The following is a 22,123-nucleotide window of genomic DNA, read 5'->3' on the forward strand; positions in this document are numbered from 1 at the left end:
TAACCACAACATTGTTCTCCCTAAGTGTTAAATGGGGCCCAAATCCTGACTGGCTCTTCGGACCAGGGGCTTGGAGAAAACAAGGTTCGCAGCCAATACAGCTAATTATTAACTATCGTTCCATTCACGTATTCATTCACTTACGTTCAGTTGTCAACAGTTAGCGACGGAATAGACATCCATTCATAATGAAAACAAAAAAAAAAAAAGAAGGGAGGTAAACAATAATATTTGAAAGAAAATAACCTTCATCATTAAAATCCCAAAAGTAATTCTGTTTACAAACCCTGATGAGGCAAAACAAAACGAGATACAAAAGGCGAGACTAACAAATCCTACACTAGTCTCCTAAGGGCCCTGAGCAGGATTGGGCTGATCATCAGCTACTTGGGTCCCCAGGGCAACCTCCTTGGCTTGTGCAACGATCTCGTTGATGGAAAGGCTGTCCTCGGGTGGCTTGTCCTGCACGGTCTGCTCATTGCCCCCAGCCTCGAGAATAGAGGAGTCAGTTGGAAGAGGCTCTTTGGAGGCGTCCTCGTCAGGGATTTCGCGTACATCCTCTGGAAAGAAGATGTTCTCAGCCTTCCTGAGATCAGAATCCGCTGGGACATCTGCCCGATCCAGGGCTACATTTCAGGACGTGGTGATGTATTCCCTGCAGACAATGGCTACCTCCTCGGCAATCCTAGCCTCGGTATCACGCACTGCACGCTCATACGAGGCCGCTACAGCCTTCTCAGCAGCCTCCCTGGCCAGACGGGCCTCCTCCTTGGTCCTTGCAAGCTCAGCCTTGAGCGTAGAGACTGCCTGCTGCTCCGCCGTAAGTTTCTCCTGAGATTGACAGAGCTTTACGCGCAGCTCCTCAGCTTGCTTTTCGGCATTCTTAACGCCGGCCTCCGCGCTCGCATAAGCCTTCTTCACCTCCTTCATTTCTTTATCCTGACGCTCAAAATCCAGTTTGAGGTCAGCAGTAGCCTTCTCGGCGGCATAGCGGGACTGAGCCTCCTTATGCAAGTCCTCGCGAGCCTTCTTGGCCCATTCCTCCGCAACGTAAATTTGTTGAGTGACCTGCGCTCGGAAGTAAATAAAAACCCTATTAAAACATAACGACAATAGGATGCGCAATATAGGGACGAGATAGAAGACTCCACTTACCATGGCCATGTCCCTCTTCAGTGACATGAAAAGTTTTGGCTGGCGGGTCTTTCTGAGCCCCTCCATATCACGAGGCAAGAGAAGGGGTTACTGCAGAGCCTCAGCCAAGTATGATGCAGAGCCTCAGCCAAGTATGATGCCTGCTCTCGTTGGGATTCCCATAGGGTAGCATCCCAAGGGACCGGGGCACCATCCAATTCGATCCGAGGTGACCATGTACGTTGTTCCCTACGAGTGGCTGCCTCGTCTCGAGTATCAGTGGACCTAGTCCTCTTATCACGGGACTCTCTCATTTCTTTGCCCTTCTTCTGGGGCCTGGCCTTCTTGCGGCCAATCTCTCCCTCCTCCGTTTCCTCTACCTGCCTTTTTCGCTTTAAGTTAGGCATAGGCTGCAGCGGCGCATCCGACGAGGGGGGAAGGAAAGGAGGAGCAGGAGCCTTATTGGCAGCTTGTTCCTTTGGGGCATCCTTGGAGGACTGCCCCTTGCTCCTGTTTGACATAAGGCCCCTGAGGCCTGCCCTCGGCTTCAAGTCCATTCCTTCTTCTTCAACTTCTTCACTGGTGTCAACCTGTGCGATGACTAGACCAGTATCAGGAGCCGTTGAAGCACGGTCTAGATCGGCGTTAGAGTCTGAGAGCTCTACTACCCTGGCCGATACTTCTCCTTCCTCGGGAAAGTGGAACTGGTCTATTTGTTCTTCCAAGGATGAATGTGAAGAACCAGCCTCCTCCTCCGGGATAATCACTGGGGGAAAGGCTCGTTGGAGAGGCAACTGAACAGGAGGTAAGTCTGATGAAGCGAGGAACCCCGATATGGATACGTCAATACGTGCCAATAGAGGACTGCCAGCCCTTATAGCTTGGCCGGGGTCCACCAAGGATCGAGTGAGAGGAACGTAGTCCAAAATCAAGGGAGCCGACTGCAATTGTCCATCCTCACTCACGAAAATCTCAGATCGCAGGAGGAAGTTTAAAGCTGGGACGTTGACACAGCTCAGCCGAGGGGAAGTTCGCTGCTTGTCTGCAAAGGCAGTTAAAGGGTTTGTGTTAGTCCGAGGAGGCATGCAACCAAACCAACAAGTTTAAAAAAGAACAGAACGAAAAGCAAAAGGGGGAAGAGCTCGAAACTAAGGTCCTCCCCATGGAATCTAAATCTATGACACCCCACCTGGCTCTCCTGCCCTAGTCGGACAGTGAAGGCCGTCATGCCATGGTCCGGAGACGATCAGATGGTCATCCTTCAAGCCTTTGCTGGACTTGGGAAGACAGGATATCAATCTCACTTCGTCAGTCCTGGACTTTAGGTAATATGAGTCTCCGAGCTTATGGCATTCATAAAGATGAACCACGTCGTGCCATGAAAGGCCGAGGTTCATCTGGTCGTTTAAGGTGACAGCGCACCCCAGGATCCGGAACAGGTTCGCGGTGCACTGGTGTGGGGCCAACCTATGACAACGTAGGTAGTCCCTAGTTATTCTCCCCATTGGAATCGTCATTCCTCCTTCCACGAAGGCTATCATTGGAATTGCGACTTCCCCCGTCCTTCTTCTGATAAGAATTTCCTCCAGGTGGCAATACTCTAAACCTACCTCCGGTGGGATATGATACTTCGCCCTGAAGCCCGCCATACCGGCCGGAGTATTTACCATTTTTTCAAGCCTACCCATCCCCTCTAATCCTAGACAACGTGAAGGCTGTCTACCTAATGAAGAAAAACGAAGGAGAAGCGTGCACTTACGGGAAAGGCGCTTGACGGAATCTTCAAGAGAATGGCGGCGAAGGTGAGAATGCGCTGAAGGAGAAGGTTCTAAAGTGTTCTGAATACTGGAGTGTTCGTCAAAAGCGAGGAAGGAACGCCTTCCAAAGCCTTATATACTTAGAGGAAGTTGGACAGACACACTCCCGCCTAGAGTAAATGAAATGTTGTCCACCGTAGATCTGGTCCCCAACCGTAGGATTAAGAGAACGTAATACTTTAAAAGCTACGGTTACTTCCCCCAGGGTCAATAAATGCCTGCAGCATTAATAAGGCACGTGAGGGTACGCCTCTGCACGTGCAAAACAGAGGTCACCAGCGAACCATCCAGTGGGTATCAAAATCCCACCTCTCCTCCTCGGATCACGAAGAAAGAGTTGGAATTTTGAGGGGCTATTGTGGGGGTTAAGTTTACCAGTCAACAGTGGGCCTTGGCACCCGTGCAAGGCCCAATCATGACAAGAAGTGAGGACATGGCCAAAGGGCTTCCAGCCCAACCCTGTTGGGCCGGGCCAGGCCCATTTAAGAGGCGTCCGAGGAGGAACGTCTCCTCGGACGCATCAAATGGGACTCCAACACAAGCCCTTCACATAGTGGGAAATCGTCCCAAATCGAAGGAGATTGCTGGGCGCCCAGGGGGGCAACCACAACTGCCGCATTAAATGCAAGGAAGCTACTTTTTCAGCCGCATTAATGTGGAGAGGACAGGAGAACAGTACTATCTTGGCCAGTGCAACTCACAGAAAATGAGGATGATGTCTTATGGAACAGGCACTTAAGTAGAGGCCCAGATGATCAACAAGTGTAGGGTCATTATCATTGGAAGGATACTATATAAGAGAAGAAAACCCCCATGATCAGGGGATCGGAGGCGAGAAAGCAAAAAGCAAGGAAAAGAGAGAGGAAAAGAGAGAAGTTCTACAAGAAAAGTTCAAGTTGTTGTTTCATGAACTGCTATCCCAAGAAGCTAAATAAAACGTTCCCACGTTTACATGGTTGCATGGCTTGCTGACAATTACGTGCACTCTATCTTGACCTAGTTCTTCGACCCACTCTCTACAAATTCATTGTTGAGGGTCTTTTGGGCCAGAGTAGCCTGCTCACCGGGCCTGGGCCCCAAAATACGCCCCTTACAAAGACCATATGCATTGTTTTTCTAGGAAACAAACATCTCAAAGCTCAATCCATAGATGCAAATGTTTGGTATGTTGCAACCTTAAACAAAAAAGTCTAAGGTTAATATAATTTTATTTCAATTTGAATACATAATCCTTAAAGGAAACTGCACAAAGACATATTAAGCATAGCAAGTGTAATTCAACTATAATTAAATTAAGATTTGTATCATGTGAAACAACTTTTATTTAGTTCTTTAAGATTTTTATCCATTTAGAAATTATTGGAGAAGAAAAATTATATATATTTTTGCTTAAAATCTAAAAATTTTAAAAACCTACAATTTGGTGAAGTCACTTGGCTCAATCACCACGTCTAAGTCCAACTTTTATTATATATAATATGATATAAGGGATTATAGTTTCTTTCATAATTTTTTTTTTTTGGTTTTTTTTTTTTATATCAGGTCTTTCATACTTAATTATATTTTTTATTAAATAAAAGGTTTTTTTATACCCTTACCCAACACCCACCCACGTATGACCCTTTGTTTTCTTTTCTTTTTTTAATTTTAGTTTTTCCTCTTTTTTTCTCATCAACCCATTTCTTCACAAATATCCACTTTCTTCATCTCATTTATCTACTTTCCGCCATACCTTTATCTTCTTTCTTCTTCTACATTTCTCTATTTTCCTCCACGCACACACATCTTCAAAGAACCCACTCTCTCAAATTTCTCATCCATCCTCTTACTTGCCAATTGAAAAGTATTAAGAGTTAATTTTTCTCAATTTAACCCAAGACCAACTCCTCTCTCACTCTGTAGCCCCAAAACCAAATTGGAATTGAAGTTAGATGGATGCATTGGAGCTACTCCTCGTCATCTCGACCCAACGGTGTTAGAAGATTCAAATCTAATGTTAGAGTGAGATTAGTGATGGTCTGATGGAGGTCCTTGTCCATACCTAGATGTTGCTACGATTTTCTCTATATGCCTTTTCTATGTGTATTTTGTGGTTATACAGTGGGGATAAATTTAGGAGTTCATAATAAGGCTGAGGGTAATTTAAAGATAAAAAACACGCTTTTTCAATTTTGGGTTTAAGGGCATTTTGGTCTGGTTGCAAAATGATTTGACTTTCTCCATCTAGACTGACACACACCTAATACATATCCAGCTTTTTCCATATCCCTAAAAAAACATGAACATTTTATTTTAATTTTTATCACATTAATTTCAAAAGTTTAATTGATTACTATTAGGTTTTTATACCCCTGAACACACAATGTTTAAGCTGATTTTATTGCCAAGTTGTTACTTAAGTCAATTACATAGATATTATGTTAAACATAAACCAATCATATTATACAGCAGAAAAATAAATAAACACAAATATTATAATTCAGGAAAACCTATAAAACAAAACCTGGGAGAACCAAGCCCAAGACAAACAATCTATTATATCAAATAGAAGTTTACAATCAAGAATATTCAATTCATAGTAAACTTAACTATGATTACCAAACCTAACTCTGAAACCCTCAGACTTCTTTGATGTGGATCTGCTCTAACATGAACCTCTAGTTCATGCCTTTGATCTTCAGTACACTTGATATCTGAAGCTTGGGCTACAACTTTGTTCCACCAGTACTTAAGGAATAAGATTGATCTTCGGTAGATGCATGAAAGAGTAGAAGATACAAAACCTCTCAGATCTCAAAAGAGTAGCTCTCCAAGACTTAGAAAACGTGTTTTAGGGTTTCCCTTATATACCAAGTAGATCTGGACTGAAACACTAAACATTTAATAGGTTGTTGGGCTTTAATAAAATTCTGCAGAGTTGATCTCAATTGATCAATCAATCGAAACCTTCTCTCGACCAGTCGAGCCAACCTGAATTTTAATATCTGAACCAGTAACTTGTATGTTCTTGAATTCTAACTTGAAGCACTTTGAGCTTCATAGACACTAAGATCTACTCCTAGACAAATTTATGTACACAGTTTGCCAACAAACAAATCATTTAGAATCTAAACATTTATATCTAAATATTTAGAACCTTACAATTACTAAGAAAGAGTCAACAAAAAGTCAAATGTTTCCACTATATTATTATTATATGAGTAATAATGCTAAGACCAAAATATTTTTTACAACTATCGACATTTTTTTTTTTTTTGGGATAAATTCAATAGTTACAATAAAGGGAGGAGAGATTTGAACCCTAGACATCTTTATCAGAAACAGCAAAATGTACAAGTTGAGTTACAAATTAAGCTTCTGGCCACAACTATTGACATAGGAACTTATGATTAGAACAATATTACTTTCACAGTTTCACCTAAATCAATCATTAATCCTACTTTTATTATATATCAATTACGAATTACATATTAATTGTGTATCTATACTCAATGTAATTATATTATATATAGAGTATAGGAAAATAGATGGATCATTCATATTTGCCCTTCTTAATCAGAAAGATATGTTAAAAAATTGAAAGGTTAATTGGCACATTACTCCCTTTCTTAGTCCCCACGTTTTAGGAATTCTTCGAAATAGACAGGATCACTTAAATATATTCTTTTAATACGACGCCACTTTTTTCTTGTCTGTATAGATAAATTTATAGAAGGGCAATATTTTCCTAAACAACTGTCAACGGATTTGTGGATCTGCTTAACGATAATTGATCTTAGATTCTTTTTCTTTATAAGGTCTACCAGATTTTTAAGCTCCAAAGGACCGACTTCTAGCAATGAAAACTTGTTTATTTATATTTTATAATTAAAGTGATTTACAAAGGGAGCACTTTAGATTTTTGTATGTATCTCAATATATTATTTAGATTTAGGCCTGCTGTCCACCTTAACAAACTAACTCTATGAAATAATCATAGTTTTCACTTTAATTTTTTTTCCCCCTGAAAAGACAAATAAAAGGCTGAAAGAGTACTTCATCAATTTTAAATTAAAACTAATAGAAAATTATATTCTTTTAAAAAAAAAATCGAAAATTTAGTAACCACTACAAAATTAATAGAACTCTTACTAGAAAACAGTTATTAAACTTCAAAACTGTTTTCACAGTTTTTAGAAAACATCATCAACAACAACAACAAAATAAAAATAAATAAAAATAAAAATAAAAAACCAAAAACTAAAAAATGTTTTGTAAAAATAGTTTAACAAGTTAACAATAAATAAGACCCGCTAATTTTTGTAATTAAAAGTTAAAACAAGAAACTTTTTCTTTTAATTTGGCTACCAATTTCAGCTTCTAACCAGGGACAGACCTAGGTGGGGGCTCAAGAGGGCCCAAGCACCTAGCCTAGTTTTTTTTTTTTTTTTTTTTAACTTATGATATTTTTCATTTTTGTAATTGGCCCCTCTTCTAAAACCTTAGGCCCCCCTCCTCCTCAATCAGCCTAGCCAACCTAGCACAACTAGTAACCATGGTTTTAAAAACCGATACAGTAAAAGAACCGAAAAAGGGACTGGGTACCGATTTTCTGGTTGAACCAAGGGTGACTTCATAAATAATTTAATTAATAATTATAAAAATAAATAAATAATTTTATACCTGGTCATTTTAACTAAAAAAATTAAATAATAGTAAACATTAAACTTTAGCTTACCAACTTTTAGACACCACTCAACACAATTTAACCAAAACAAAAACAAAAAAACATATACAAGCACCCACAACCCACTATAAAATATTTTGTTATTTTTTAACCTTTCAAATAACAAAAAGTAAGTGCACCAATGGGTAGTAATATCATTACCCACTTGATATTTTTTTCCCTCCACACATTCTACAAGTTAATACTTAATATCCCAACTATCACACATTTTGAAATCCATACAATTACTGCCACACGTTTGGTTCAAGTTTCAACAATACTTCTTTACATTTTCCCATCTCTCTCTCTCTCTCTCTCTCTCTCTCTCTCTCTCTCTCTCTCTCTCTCTCGTGTGAATATGCATGTGCAAGAGGCAAGAGCAGCAAAAAAAAAGCCTCAACTGAAGCATCAGATCATTACAAATCTGCTTATCTTTGGGCTTCTTTGGTTCTTCCTCAACACAAATATAATAAATCTGATTTTTTTTTTTAGCAAAAGGTAAGTAAAGTAAATCTGATGTTTTTGGGTCACTATGGGTGTCTTAGGCTTATCACTTCATACTTGAGAGAGCATTTTCAAAATCAAAACTCTCTTCTTAAATCTTAAAAACAAGATCTCTCTTTTTATTTTTTTTTTGGGGGGGGGGGGGTTAAAAAACACAACACAACAGCTAAAGTATTTATGAAGAAGTGCTAAAACCGGTTTAACCGCACCGGTTTCCAATTATGCCGGTTGAACCGGCGATTTGTATTGTTTGTCTGGTTTTTCTTTCTTTTACGGTTTTAACTAATAACCGAAATGAATTAAGGTCTAGTTCTTGATTGAACCGGTTGAACCGACTGGTCCAGTTCGGTTTTTAAAACCATGCTAGTAACTATCCAACCCAAAAACTTAACAAAAATAATAAAAGCATTCACAATGGTAATTGTCTTTTAGCCCCCCCCCCCTAAAAAAAAAAAAAAAAAATTTTACCACCAAAGAACCAAAAAAACCATGTGTTATTGGAGAAGCTAAAACTAAATTTTTTGCAATTACAGTAAAATGGTATAAATACCAATTGACTGTAGCAAGTTATTAAAAATAAAATACAATATTTTATTAAGATTATCTCTCTTCCTTCAATTAAAAAACTCAAATTATCTCTCTTCCTTATTATTTTAATAAGTTGTTTATATTATTTTAAATGAAGTGATAAAAAAATTTAAAAAAAAAAAAAAAAGAACATTTGATGTTGGTTTATTATAAAACAAGGTAGTAAAAATAGATAGAGTAACTTTTTGAGGTGCTAAAAACTAAAAATTTTAGCACCACTATTGTGAATGCTCTAACTTCAAAAAAATTAAAAATCCTAGCTAGCCCAGAATTTTTATAAAAATAAAAAAGTATTTGGTTTTTTTTTTTTTTTTTTTTGTGTCTTTGTTGATAAATAATTGCTTCTTAATGTATTAAGAAACAATGATTTTGTATATTTATAATTTGTTAATACCGTATGGATGCCTATTTTAAGTTTTTTTTTTTTTTTTTGCTCACACTCCGGCCCCCTCTAACTTAAAATCTTGGGTCTGTCCCTGCTTCTACTATCCCACTTAGGCCAATTTCTTTAAGCTCTCTCCCTTTTATTCTTTCCCTCTCACATTCTCCCGAATTCCTAAAATTATACCACAATTGTTTTTGAGAAGATACCACAAGTTTTCAGTACATATCAATATTAAAATCTTCGGGGGAACTACTTCAAAAATTATCCTCCTCTCAAGATTCCTCCTCTTCAATTTTCCTAGCATGTCTCGTATAAAATTAAAGAAGCGCAATATATTTTTTTAAATCTCATTTTCATGTTTGTGAATTTACCTTAATCAAGATTCTTTGCTCTTTAAAAGGTTTTTTCAGATTTTTATCCTACAATTATGCCCCAAAGAAGACTTAACTATTTCTCATATCCTACAAATGGAGTAATGGACCACTTAGATTCTTGTGTGTATATGTTCCCAAACAAAGAAAAGAGTTTCTTGTGTGTATATAAAAAGAGTATCGTCCAAGAAACTTGGCTCATTAATCAAGATTTTCTCGTCAAAAAGTTCAGCTGATTTTTATCTGCATCTTATCTATTTCCCTTGGTCAAATTAATAATTCTCTGCAACATGTGTAGATTTGACATCATTAACAAGTATTAATTCCATAATCCATATGTATTTCAATCCTTAAACAACTCGTATCTATGTTGCATGCCAAATACGCTAAAGGGTTGGAATATATTGTTGGAAAGAATCGAAAGATGCGTACATGTCTCAAACAACCCCGTTATCTGTCTTTGATATAGAGAACATGTTATTTATTATGAACCTATATAAATTTAATATATCATCAATCACGCAAAAAAAAAAAAAAAAAAACTAACATTCATTTATTATGTTATTGACATCCACCAATCAAATTTATTATCATATTAAGTTGTAAAAGTTATGATGTAAAATTTGTAATATTTTTAACTTTTTTTCCTAACTTTATACATGCGACAATACATATAGAATTATATGCAATAGTCACTCCACAAGTATAAGTACTTATGGGGTGTAAGAGGTAAGAGTTAGGGTTCAAGTTTTTTTTTTTTTTTTGAGAGTGCGGGTTCAAGTTTTCAGGAGAGATTTTTACACACATATATACTTAAATTAGGCTATAGTAGAATTTCTATCTTGTATAAAAAAAAAAATAAAAAAAAAAAAAAAAATTATGTGTCAAAGAATTGTCTTGTAACTTGCTAGGGAGTGCTATGTATGATTAATTTCAATAGGATACTTTGATTTTTTTTTTTTTTTTAATTGTTGTAAAGGAAGGAGGAGAAGAGGTTGTGATTGTCTACGTACGTGTAATGTGTGGTAGTCATGTAGTAGTGGGAAAGTGTATAATTGTTGTTTAAGTGGGCGAGTGTGATATGTGTTGTTTAATTAATTGAAAAAGTCTAGAGACACACCCAACTTCACACTAAAACCCATAATATGCTCAAGTGTCACATTGTAATTCGTGTACCAAATTTTTATTTTCATTGAGTTCCTATGGTAGTCGTGTATGTAAATACTAAAATTCAATCACAAAATGATACCCAAATAAGTTGTGAAATTGGATGTGGGTTTAGGTGTCATTGTAGGCACTTTGATTAATTGATTAGTTGTCATACAAGAAAATTTTCACTAGTAACTTGAGAATTTCTCTTTATAACTTTTTTTTTTTTTGGGATAAATTTGATGGTAATATAACCAAGTGGGGGAGAGATTTGAATCATGAACGACTTTATTAAAAACACTACAAAGTATTAATTGAGTTATAAGGCTTTTGAAATTTCTCTTTATAACTTGAGAATTTCTATTTGTCCAATGAAGGGCAATTTTAGAGAGGTGTTAAAATATCTATCAAAAGTGTTTTCTTTAAAAAATAAAATAAATAAACAAACAAAAAGAAACCTCCTTAATATCACACCTATTAAGAGGAGTTTCAATCATGTTAGAAAAGAAGAGAAAGGGTGTTCCCTATATTATGTAGCAACTAGTGCATTTGATGGAGTTGACACATAGGCACACTTCTAAACAGCTCATGTTTTTGTATATTTTATTTAATTATGGACTCCATTAACTGGTGCACTTTGCGGGTGCCCTTGTATAATAATGGTTTTATACCCATTTCTAAAAGAAGTCAAACGTACTGCTTTCAACCTATGGTCAGGATTTTATAATCTTTAAATATTTTTCAATGTAAATGGAACCCCTTTTCCTCATTCACAAAAACATTTATTTATTTTAATTTGTAAAAAATATACTAAATCTAAGTACGGCTCTGCAAGAAATACTAGAAGTATTGGATATTCATCCAAAAAACAATTATGCTTTGGACGCGCACGCTTGTGATACAATATTTGCAGTAAACAAGAGCCACTAAACTAAGTTTTGTGTTTCTAACCTAGCTAGCTAGTCTACCTAATCCACTTGGTGTCAGTCAAGTCAGGGGTATTCTTTGCTTTCTTTGTGGTGGATCGGTATTGCATTGAGAGGAGGTCTTGATTATTTTTTAGGACCTGCAAGAAAGATTTTGGTAGTTGCAAAAGGAAAAGCTTATACATTTTGTTTGTTTCCTTGGAGGTTTGTCATTGGACCCATGATTCGAGTTGGTTCATCAACATCAAATCACACTTTTATTTATTAATTCCTTAAATTAAACAAATAGATGGAATTATCAAATATGCCCGGTATATGGCATCTTTTATCATATTTTTTAAATAATATTAAAAATATTACAAATTTTATTTCATGTCTTACAGTGACATGTTAGTAATCACAAAAAATAATTTTAACAGTCATTTATTATAAAATTCAACATCTTATTAGATCCCATGCACAAAGCGCACTGAATCCAAGTCTCGCCCTTTATTATGTTATTGAAGTGTTCTTGCCATGTTAATTTTTAAGTCTTTTACAGCAAATTTAATGGTAGTTTTATCATTTTTTTTCTTAATATTCTCCGATCCATGTGATCTCCTTCCCTTACTACCATTAGGACAACATTTGCACGATTCTCATAGTCATCTTCTACTTCTTTGAAACTTATAATGTTTTTTGGGTTAAAGATATGCAACCTCCTAGCAACTCAGATCCTTAGCTTATGTTCCTTGTTTGCTTTGTTCCAATACAAAACAAAGGGTTGAGTTGAAGGAATGCAACCTCAAAGAAAGTCTGCTCCTTGACTCTCTTTTATCCTGCTGTTTTTAGATTTCCCTCTTCATATGGTACCAAAGAAGATGGATAAAAGTTAAACAAAAATATGGAAGTTCAAGACAAGTTGCATGTTAAAATCCAAAAGTGATCTTTCTTTTTGTCATCCTTTCCTCTCCAATAATGTAGAAGAAACCATATCTCTAGTAAGGTTCTCTTCATTTATATTTCAATTAACAGGCTTTAATAGAACAGTAATCCAGCCTGCATGAGCATGATTTTGATCATATCAACTCTGCTGCATCTTTATTAATTGATGTTAGGAGTTGCACTAACAAATATGCTTCCAACGCATGCTAGCAAACTTTTAATATTGTTTTAGATGAACTAGAATTTTATTCATCAAAAGTACAAAACGCGAAACACAGTACTCAAGTTTCACAAACTTGCTCAGGGGTAGGAGTTTGTGGATAGTTAAAATTTCCTCAAATAGTTCTTGGGTATGGAGGAAGCTACTAAGAAGCTCAAAAAGCTGGCTAGACCTGAATCCTAAGGTTTGATGTGGGAGATGGATTTCTTTTTCTTTTTTGTGGCTGTATAGGTTACATCCAAATGGGGTAAATACGTCTCTAGACATAGACATTGGACAATACATGATGCTACCAACAATTTAGAGGCAAGATCCATGCATTTTGGGATATATATATATATATATATATATATATATATATTAGATTTCTTCAATGAAGATATAAGGTTGATGCTTTATGTGTATTTTGTAGAAGTTGTCTAGAAAGTAGTGTACATCAATTTTTTTTTTTTTTTTAATGTAGCTTCTCACAGAGGATATGGAAACAAGCTATGAAGTGGTCTAACCCTGAGACTAAATGGGGTAATACGGTAGAGTAGGACTTGAGGACTCAAAAGGGAAAACCTAGAAGGCTCCTTATGTGGGCTAGCTTGCAGGTGCAGTGCATGGTTGATCACTTGTAGAATTAGAGGAACCCAAAATTCATGGAGTAACGGTGAAGAATGAGGATTAGTAGGATTTGCAAGCTATCAAATGGGATGTAAGAAGAAGGGTTGGAGCAAGAATCAGTTTCAAGAACTCTTTGCTGGGTTTGGGAAGTTCCAGTATATTAATCTTTAACAAAGAAGGCTTGAGTGAGGTTATATGGTCATTCTTGTGATGATTTGTTTGTTCAGTTCTATGTAGTTGGCTATAATGCAAAGGTTATGTAATTTGCTGGGTCTTGTTTTGAAATTTTATGTTTTTAGTTAAAGCAGGGGAGTAATTGGTGCTGTGTAGGTGGGTTTTCCAGTTGTGTTCTTTTGTACTGTGAGTTTCTTCAATATACTATATCTCTTATTCACCCCAAAAAACAAAAGCAATACAAACTACTACAAACAAATCTAAAATCATTTAAGCTAGTGTTAGATTTGGAATCATTGAAGCTAACCCAATCAAAATCGCCTATAATCAAAATCATTTAAGAAAGTTTGATATTTCAACTATGTTAGGAATTAAACCCAATTCCTAGATCTATGAGACGCAAAAATAAAGAAAAAAAAAATGTGCCAAAGAAATATAACCACATAAGACAATATTTACGTGGTTCGGCAATTTGCCTACATCCACGGAATTGCAGTAATGTTACTACTTTCAGGGGAAAAATACAAGATGCAACAATACAGTTTTTCTCTCTCTAAACAACACAACCAACCCTAATCTGAAACAACAGAACCAACCCTATCAACTCAAGCCTCTACTTTATGGACTAAATCTCAGAAAATCTTCCATTAAAAATCGTAACATTTTTATATCGAGTCGAGTCATAATTCAGATCAAATACAAACTAGGCTCCACATAGCCCAAAAAATTATTGTGACAAACTCGTGTATCTTTAGCTGCATGACTGGAACATGACAGGAACACGACAAATTGGACAAGTTGGACTCTTCTTCAACCAATATCCAATACAATTTGAATGGAAAACATGGTTGCATGATGGGAAAACTTGACATGATTGGCCATTCTTAAAATCCTCCAGACAAATAACACATACAGTACAAGTTGATGCTATCTCCTTGCTTCCATAATTTACCAATGGAGGTAGTTTTTCTAATGCTTGCTGCTTTTCCCTTTTGCTTACCTCTATGACCGCCTCTATAAGCATTTTCAATGAAGCCCAAATCCGTATATTTAATATGAAACAAGATGAATATGGAATGTCCTCTGGTTGATGGGCTATTCTTTCTCCTTCTTCCAGATCTCGAACAGGGCTTTCATTCGAGGGCATGCAGAAGAGGTCACAAATATCGGCAATGACAAGGAGAATGAACAATGGTACTACTACGGAGACAACAATAATGACTACATAGAATAATATAGCGATGCAAACAATAGCAATAAATGATAAAATAGGATGAAGAGGAGGAGGCATAGGGTGTGGGGGAACAAAGGCTTGAGGAACCATATTGTACATGAGAGCAAAGGTTGCTGCGTCCGATTTTTTCAATGAAATTTTTTATAAACCTAGTAACTCATCTTTCAAAAAATGTATATAGAGGGAAAACCAAAAAAAAAATAGAACAGAAGGTTTGTATTATAAAAAATGGATGTAAATCCAAGCTGATAAGAGTTGTGAATCCCAAATATAGAGGTTTAAAGTTTTAAACCAATGGTCAACTATAAAAGAAAGATTTGTCAGGTAGAGTTGGCAGCTTTGTTTAGACTTTTTCAAATTATTCCCACATATATATATATATATATATATATATATATATTAACTTCATTACACGCGCTTTGCATGTGCAATGAGACTCATTTTTTATTTTTCATTTTGGGTTTAGTATTATAATATTTAAAAATGAGATAGAAATAGTGTCATAATTCTTAAGATCTTTCTCTATGTGAGTTTTTTTTTTTTTTTTTTTTTAATGATAGAGATAGTGTGATAATTAATTTTTAGGATCTTTCTTTATATGATTTTTTTTTTTTTTTAAGAAAGAGATAAGGTAATGTAGAATAATGTTTAAAAGTGAAATAGAGATGGTGTCCTAATTTTTAGGATCTTTCTCTACATGAAAGTTGATAAAAGTTTGAATTTAAAATAAAAGGTGGTAATTTAGACTGGAGAAAAGAAAAAGCTTAAAACTTAAGAATTTTTTAAAACTAATAAATTACTCTTTTAACCGATTTATGTTTTTAAATTTAAAATTATTTAACTAAAATATAGGGGTATTTTAGAGAATTTAAGAATTTGTGTGAGAATATTTTAGTACAAAAAATGATAAAAACCCAAACTGAAAATCCTATTATTAGTAGTATAAATAGAATTTTATTAGTCCATTTTAGAATGAAATGTTTGTTTTTTATCATTTAATCAATTTACATAAATATTAAAATGTTAATGGCTAATGTCTGTTTAAATATTAATGATAAAGATGATATTTTTAAATCTAACCTACGCGTTTTGAAATATTAAAACAGAATTTTAAGAACTTGACAGTACAGTTATCCTAAAAACTCTATATTGTACCCTAATCCATGCATGGATGATCTCTTATCTATAAAATATAGCCAAAATGAAAACTCAACATAGGATTAAAGTCATCCACTCTAATTTTATGTCAAGAATCTCAAATCATATTTCAAATCTACTATAATTTTGTGTCTTACCAATTTAAAATTATTTACTTTAAATTTGAAACTTGCATGTTTAAAAGTACCACCAAAGGCATTGACTTCAACTCCGTAAGTTTCAGCAATAAAATATTTCCCAACTTTAGTCTTTATACCTTTGTGTGATTGTTTCCTCTCTTCATCTTCAGAAGTGACATCGTCAGTAGTCTTAATGAAGTCATCTTCCCTATAATTGACAATGTTGTGGGGCATTAGCTCAAGAGTAGTTAGAATGCTACGATGGTCACGCTCACGAGTAGCCTCCTCTAACCAATTTTTTAACCCAAAAAAAAAGACATATGGGCCATTTCCACAGTTCTACCCACACATGCAGATTAACGTTCCAATTGGTGGATTTTGCACTGATTTTTGTTACCTCGCATATGGGCCAGTCCAGTTGATATTACAGTCACTGTCAAGCCCAGCTTAAAATGCAATCAATCGGTTCTATTGTGGTAACAATCTAATTGTTTTATTCAAAATTTATGTATTGATGAACATGCATGAACATAAGAGAGACGCTTGCATTTTTTTTTTCAAATAAATTATATCCAAATATCATCAAATGATGGATTTGTGGACACCCGATTTTGCAACCGTCATTTAAACTAAAACTAAGGGTATAAGAATAATTTCACAACATAAGGATAAAAAATGTCATTTGAAGCATCAGATGAGCAAAACATAATTCCAAACAAAATCAAAATTCCCAACAATCAAAACGATACCATGAGTGTAAAATTCAAACCACCGGATCAAGAAATCAAGTTTAGTTTTAATGGACATAAAGCATTCTTGAAATTAGGATAACCACATGTGATTATGAGTGTTTAATTATGATTGATTTTTAAAACTAATCAATTTTAATTAATTATCTGTCAAAATCTTATTAGTTTAAGTTTTTATAAACAAAAATGTGTAAGAATACATAGTGTAAGGACCCAAATTACGGCCCAAGCCCAAGTGTATGGGATTTTGGTCCAATGAGCCCAGTACAATAAATTTGTAGAGAATGAGTCAAAGAACTAGGCTCTAATGAGTTAAACAACGGCTAGTACTGAATTAAATGACAATCAAACACAAATAAGAGGTTCTGATATCAATAGACTTTCAGTCCGAGGAGGTCACACTTGCATAAATTGATCACAATTGGATACAAAGACAATTTAGATTGCTACAGTGTTCTCTCTCTATTCTTCCTATCCTTTTCTCATGGAGGGTCTCTCACATTATATAGCTACTTTTGGATCATCTTGATCTTACACTTGTTGATCGTCTGAGCCCTTACTTGAGTACCTGTCCTATCAGACACCCTCTTTGACTTTCTATGAGTTATGGTAGCCAAGGCAGCACTGTTCTGAGGTCTTCTCCACATAAATGTGGCCAGAAAAGTAGCTGCAGTGCATATAATGCGATAGTAGCAGCTTTTCTTTAGATATTTTTGGGTTTCCTTCCTTCCTGTATGTTCATGAAGCATGTCCCTATCATTGGAGATTTCTGGAGAGTCATTCTAATTGCTAAAATAGATATTTGAGCTGTATTCATCGTATCCGAGGAGGAGTTCCTCCTCGGACCACCTTCCATTCGTTCCTTATTTATGAGACTTTAAATTGAAACCCCTAATAACTATTTGTTCCTCCTCAATCCATTCAATGTCCTCAGACTACTCCTCCTCGGACCACCTTCCATTCGTTCCTTATTTATGAGACTTTAAATTGAAACCCCTAATAACTATTTGTTCCTCCTCAATCCATTCAATGTCCTCAGACTAAGTCCAAGGCCTAATATATGATCCTAAGCCTTATCCCTACACATAGGATTTTTCTTTTCTTTTTTTGCATATTAGTTAATTATCTTCTACATATATATAATTAATTAAAATTTAAAAACCTTAATTAATAATTATCCCTTAAAAAATAATCTGATCATTAAAGACTAAAAATCAAGTTTAAAGCTCATAATCCCAAAATTATTCAAAAAGTCAAACAAAAATAGAAAAGGAGGCCCAAAGGTTAGAGAGTTGACACTCAGTACTCTTCCTGTCTTCCACATGTTTCTGCCTTTCTGGCTTAAATTCAACATTTAACCCTATTTTCTCTGATATGCACTCTTATATTATCACCTTGGTTGAAATATAATTTGAAATGGCTCTAAAATGGAAGAGTTCTCAGTTCTTATATGATAAGGGAAAAATTACAATAACAGTACTTACCCTTGAAAAGGTATAAAATGATACTCCAATTAAATCCGTCAGGATCCATTGGAAAACAACGATGTTAGAGAAGTCCACGTAGCGCGCTTCAGAGCTGACGGGGTGGCCTTAGGTAAAGAGTATGGGTAGCCGACAACAAGAAAGCTGAAGGGATTATATAGAGCTGACGACCCTGACGTAGCTTAGCTTGGTCCCCACGTTAGCATATATACGGAAATATTTTGTGTTTCATGTTTAGTGCTACTCAAAATGACTCCTACAAGGAAAGGGTTCCATAAAATATGGTCATGAGGATTCCTATAAGGAAAAGACTTTTAAATCAAGGAAAAGATGTCAACCCTCTACTACTATAAAAACCCCAATACCGTCACTAACTAAGGGACGTATAATTTACCCGCTCTGGCACTCTAGAGTTGTGAGAAATTCTAACTTGACTTTCGAAGGGTATTTGGCCAGTACCACACCGGTGCTCTCTGCAAGGTCTTCTCTTTTTGTGTTGTGCAGGTGTTGTTTCGAGTACATGAGGACCGTGTAGCTTACTGGTAGTTTTTTGGCATCATCATTATACAACAACAAAAACAAGAACTCAGAGAGAGCTAAAGAGAGTACCAGGGCTGCAACCAGTAGTAGTGTGACCTCCAACTCAAATTTTCTGAATAGCTAACCCAAATCCATGAAATTTAGATGTAGAAAACGTTTCCCCACTTACCCAAAATTATTTCAAACACTCTTTATCCATAAAACATAAAACTTCAGAGAAAGAATGGGAGAGCCCCACATCATTTTTTTTTTTTTTCTTTTTTTGAGAAGGGAGAGCCCCACATCATGGTTTAGAGAGTTTGTCAATACTCAGTAAACTATCTAGCTAGGTCTGAGGACTAAAGAAGTATAATATTTTACACCAAATGTCTAGGCCTGAGTGAAGCAATCATTCCCACATTTTGGGATTAGGCATGCATGAATCGAAAAAGGATCCACTGCTCAATTATCAAGCAACTTTTCTCTTAACTATTTACAATGGATAAACACTCGAGACTACTCTAGAGTCCCTTGTAATCATTCTATCTTTCGAATGACACAAGTTCTTGATTTTCATTTACTTTTATTTGCTTGCATTGGCTAGTTTACATTCAACATGGCTAAACTCCTCTTTGATTGAAGTTATGAACCTGCCTCACTTGATAAATCACTCTGATACCCGATAAGTAACAGAGATTTTCCAGACATGAATTGATCAGGTGTTAGGTATTTTAGTACTCCAGAGTCTAGAATTAGTTAGTACTCCAGAGTCTAGAATTAGTTTTGATGAAATCAGAATATTAAGCCAATAGGTATTTTAGTACTCCAGAGTCTAGAATTAGAGATTTCTCAATCCAAGAAAGTTATGTTGGGGTCTGAAAAAAATACTCCAAACCAACTCAACCTCACCTATACACACCCCTAATCAAGGTCAGCCCAAGACTACGCCTAAGACCCCATTACAAAATGCCCTAAAAAGGCCCCACCCCACATTACAAAAAGACCCAAATTTTATCATACTAATTGTTTTTTTTTTTTTTTAAATTGTTATACACTATTTTTTTTTAACTCTTGACAAGGTTTCCATCATATTTTTTTATATAAGTAAAAATGTTTCCCAACCCAATTGAAACCTTAAATTGTTTGGAAAAAAAATGTTGTAAATGTGTCAAAATAGCTTGAGGCTTTAATTTTTGTAAATCAATATCCTATATAGTAGATTGTCAACATTAGTTGCTCAATTTCTCTTATAGTCACACACCAAACAATTTTTATCTCTCTCTTAACACCAAAATAAAAATTGGAAATTAAATTACAATTTTACTTAACCATGCATTACAATATATGCAAGATAAAGTAAACTTTTTAAAAATAAAATAAATATTCAATTATTTTTATTAGATTTTATGCTCAAACTATAATATTTGATTCTCTATATGAAATTAACCTTGGTTTGGTTAGATAATGTATCAAGTTTTGTATTCAATTCATCAAATTAACCTTGGGTTAGTTAACATTAAATCAATTTATTTAATTAATATATGAAAATAAAATATCTCACCTAAATTTATTGTCTTATACCTCAAATTATATTTGGGCCGGCTCAACCCATAATATTTTGTGAAAGAAAAGTTGTAAAGTTGTGCACTTCACTTTACTATATTGCTAAAATCAAAGGAAAGAGATCACATAATTGTCCCAAAACACAATGGCATGATTTATACATTATTTAACAATAGCACCGCTCAAATTTAGTGACATGTACTCTTTTCCATTTCTTTATCCTTTATGCTTGGCAAATGCTTATATGGGTAATTCAATATATCTCAATCGAAGATAATGCAGGAGGAGCCAAACCACCAGCACCACTATTGAATTCATATGCTACCCACCATTTGATTCCCCAAGCACTCTATAATGATGAAATAGTCATTGGTTGTGGAGGCTTTGGCATAAAGCCATGTGGGGCACCTAATCTTGTTATTGCTTGTTGATTCTCAAATGGGTACAAAAAAAAATATAAGAGAAAATATGTATGTAACACCACTTTCCTTAAGGCAATATGACCAATGATGAGGATTTTGAGTTCTTTCCCTAGGAAGCTGCCCTTCCACATGGCTTCCAGCTCTTCACCATGTTAAATGGGTAGAATTATTAACCTTTAATTGCAAAAGTTTTGTAATACTAGCTTTCATATCATATATTAATATTCTTTGCATTTTTAAATTTTAAATAATTGCATAGAGCCAGAGTTGTGCATGTGCAGACTTAGGAACGGGCTTCAATTGTTTTATTGGAGTCAGGGAATAGCGGTTGGTGGCCAGACAATGATTGTCTCAAAACATTTTCACCCCATGGGACCCATTATCTGTTTCTCTATTTCATGAAGAAAGCTCCAACTTGTCTGTTATTTATATAATCTTTTTCCACCTTGTAACATGATGAGATTCTCTAATGTCCACTTAATTATTTTTGAGGTTTGAGGAAACAATTAACTTGATAAACATAAACTCAAAATTGAATGACCCCCAGTATATGCATTTAGAGGCATGAGGCATGGCAAAAGTGATTATTAATAATAATAAAAAAACGCTCAACGTGGGTTTTAATTAACTCTACTAATAAAGAAATAAAACGTAGGTGATAGGTTTCAATTAGCTTTAATGATAAAAAAAAAAAAATGTGAGTTCCAATTAGTTTTATTGATAAAAAATAAAAAATTTGTTATCGAATAAAATACCTAAATTCGAATTTCACCTGCATAAAAAAGAAACTTATTAGTATCTTGATTTAATAGTAAATAGCAATCATCATGAAATGTTCATCATAAATTTCAAATCCTATCGTGTATATATATAAAAAAATAAAAAGGATCAAAAAAAAAAAAAAATGCTCGGTATTCATGTCCTTGTTAGTATTAAGTGGCAACTGGCAACGATAGGAATGGCGGAATATAATGACAGCATCTAATGATGCTTTAACTACAAGTCTAGAAGAAAGTGAACTGAGAGGCAGCCAAATCTAGAAGAAAAGGATGTCAGAGGATTTATTTTATGGTGGACTATATGGTTTGTTGTACTATGATTTATGTAGAATGAAAGTTTTAAGAGACAAGTTAGGTGAAAAAAGGAAGCAAGCCATTGTGCTGCGGCCTATAGTTCCAAACTTACAGTACCTTTTTAAATAGAAATAAGGTAGGAAAGTTTCACAATTCAATCTTGATAATGAATTTCCAATAAAAAAAAGATGGTAAATGCAGGGATGCAAGTTCATTTTCCCTTAAAAATTAAGGAATCAAAGTAATAAAAAAATGAGACACAGGTAATATTATTAGTTTATCACCCATTTGGGTTG

This window comes from Quercus lobata, unplaced genomic scaffold (assembly GCF_001633185.2).
Source record: "Quercus lobata isolate SW786 unplaced genomic scaffold, ValleyOak3.0 Primary Assembly Scq3eQI_2000, whole genome shotgun sequence".
NCBI lineage: Eukaryota > Viridiplantae > Streptophyta > Magnoliopsida > Fagales > Fagaceae > Quercus > Quercus lobata.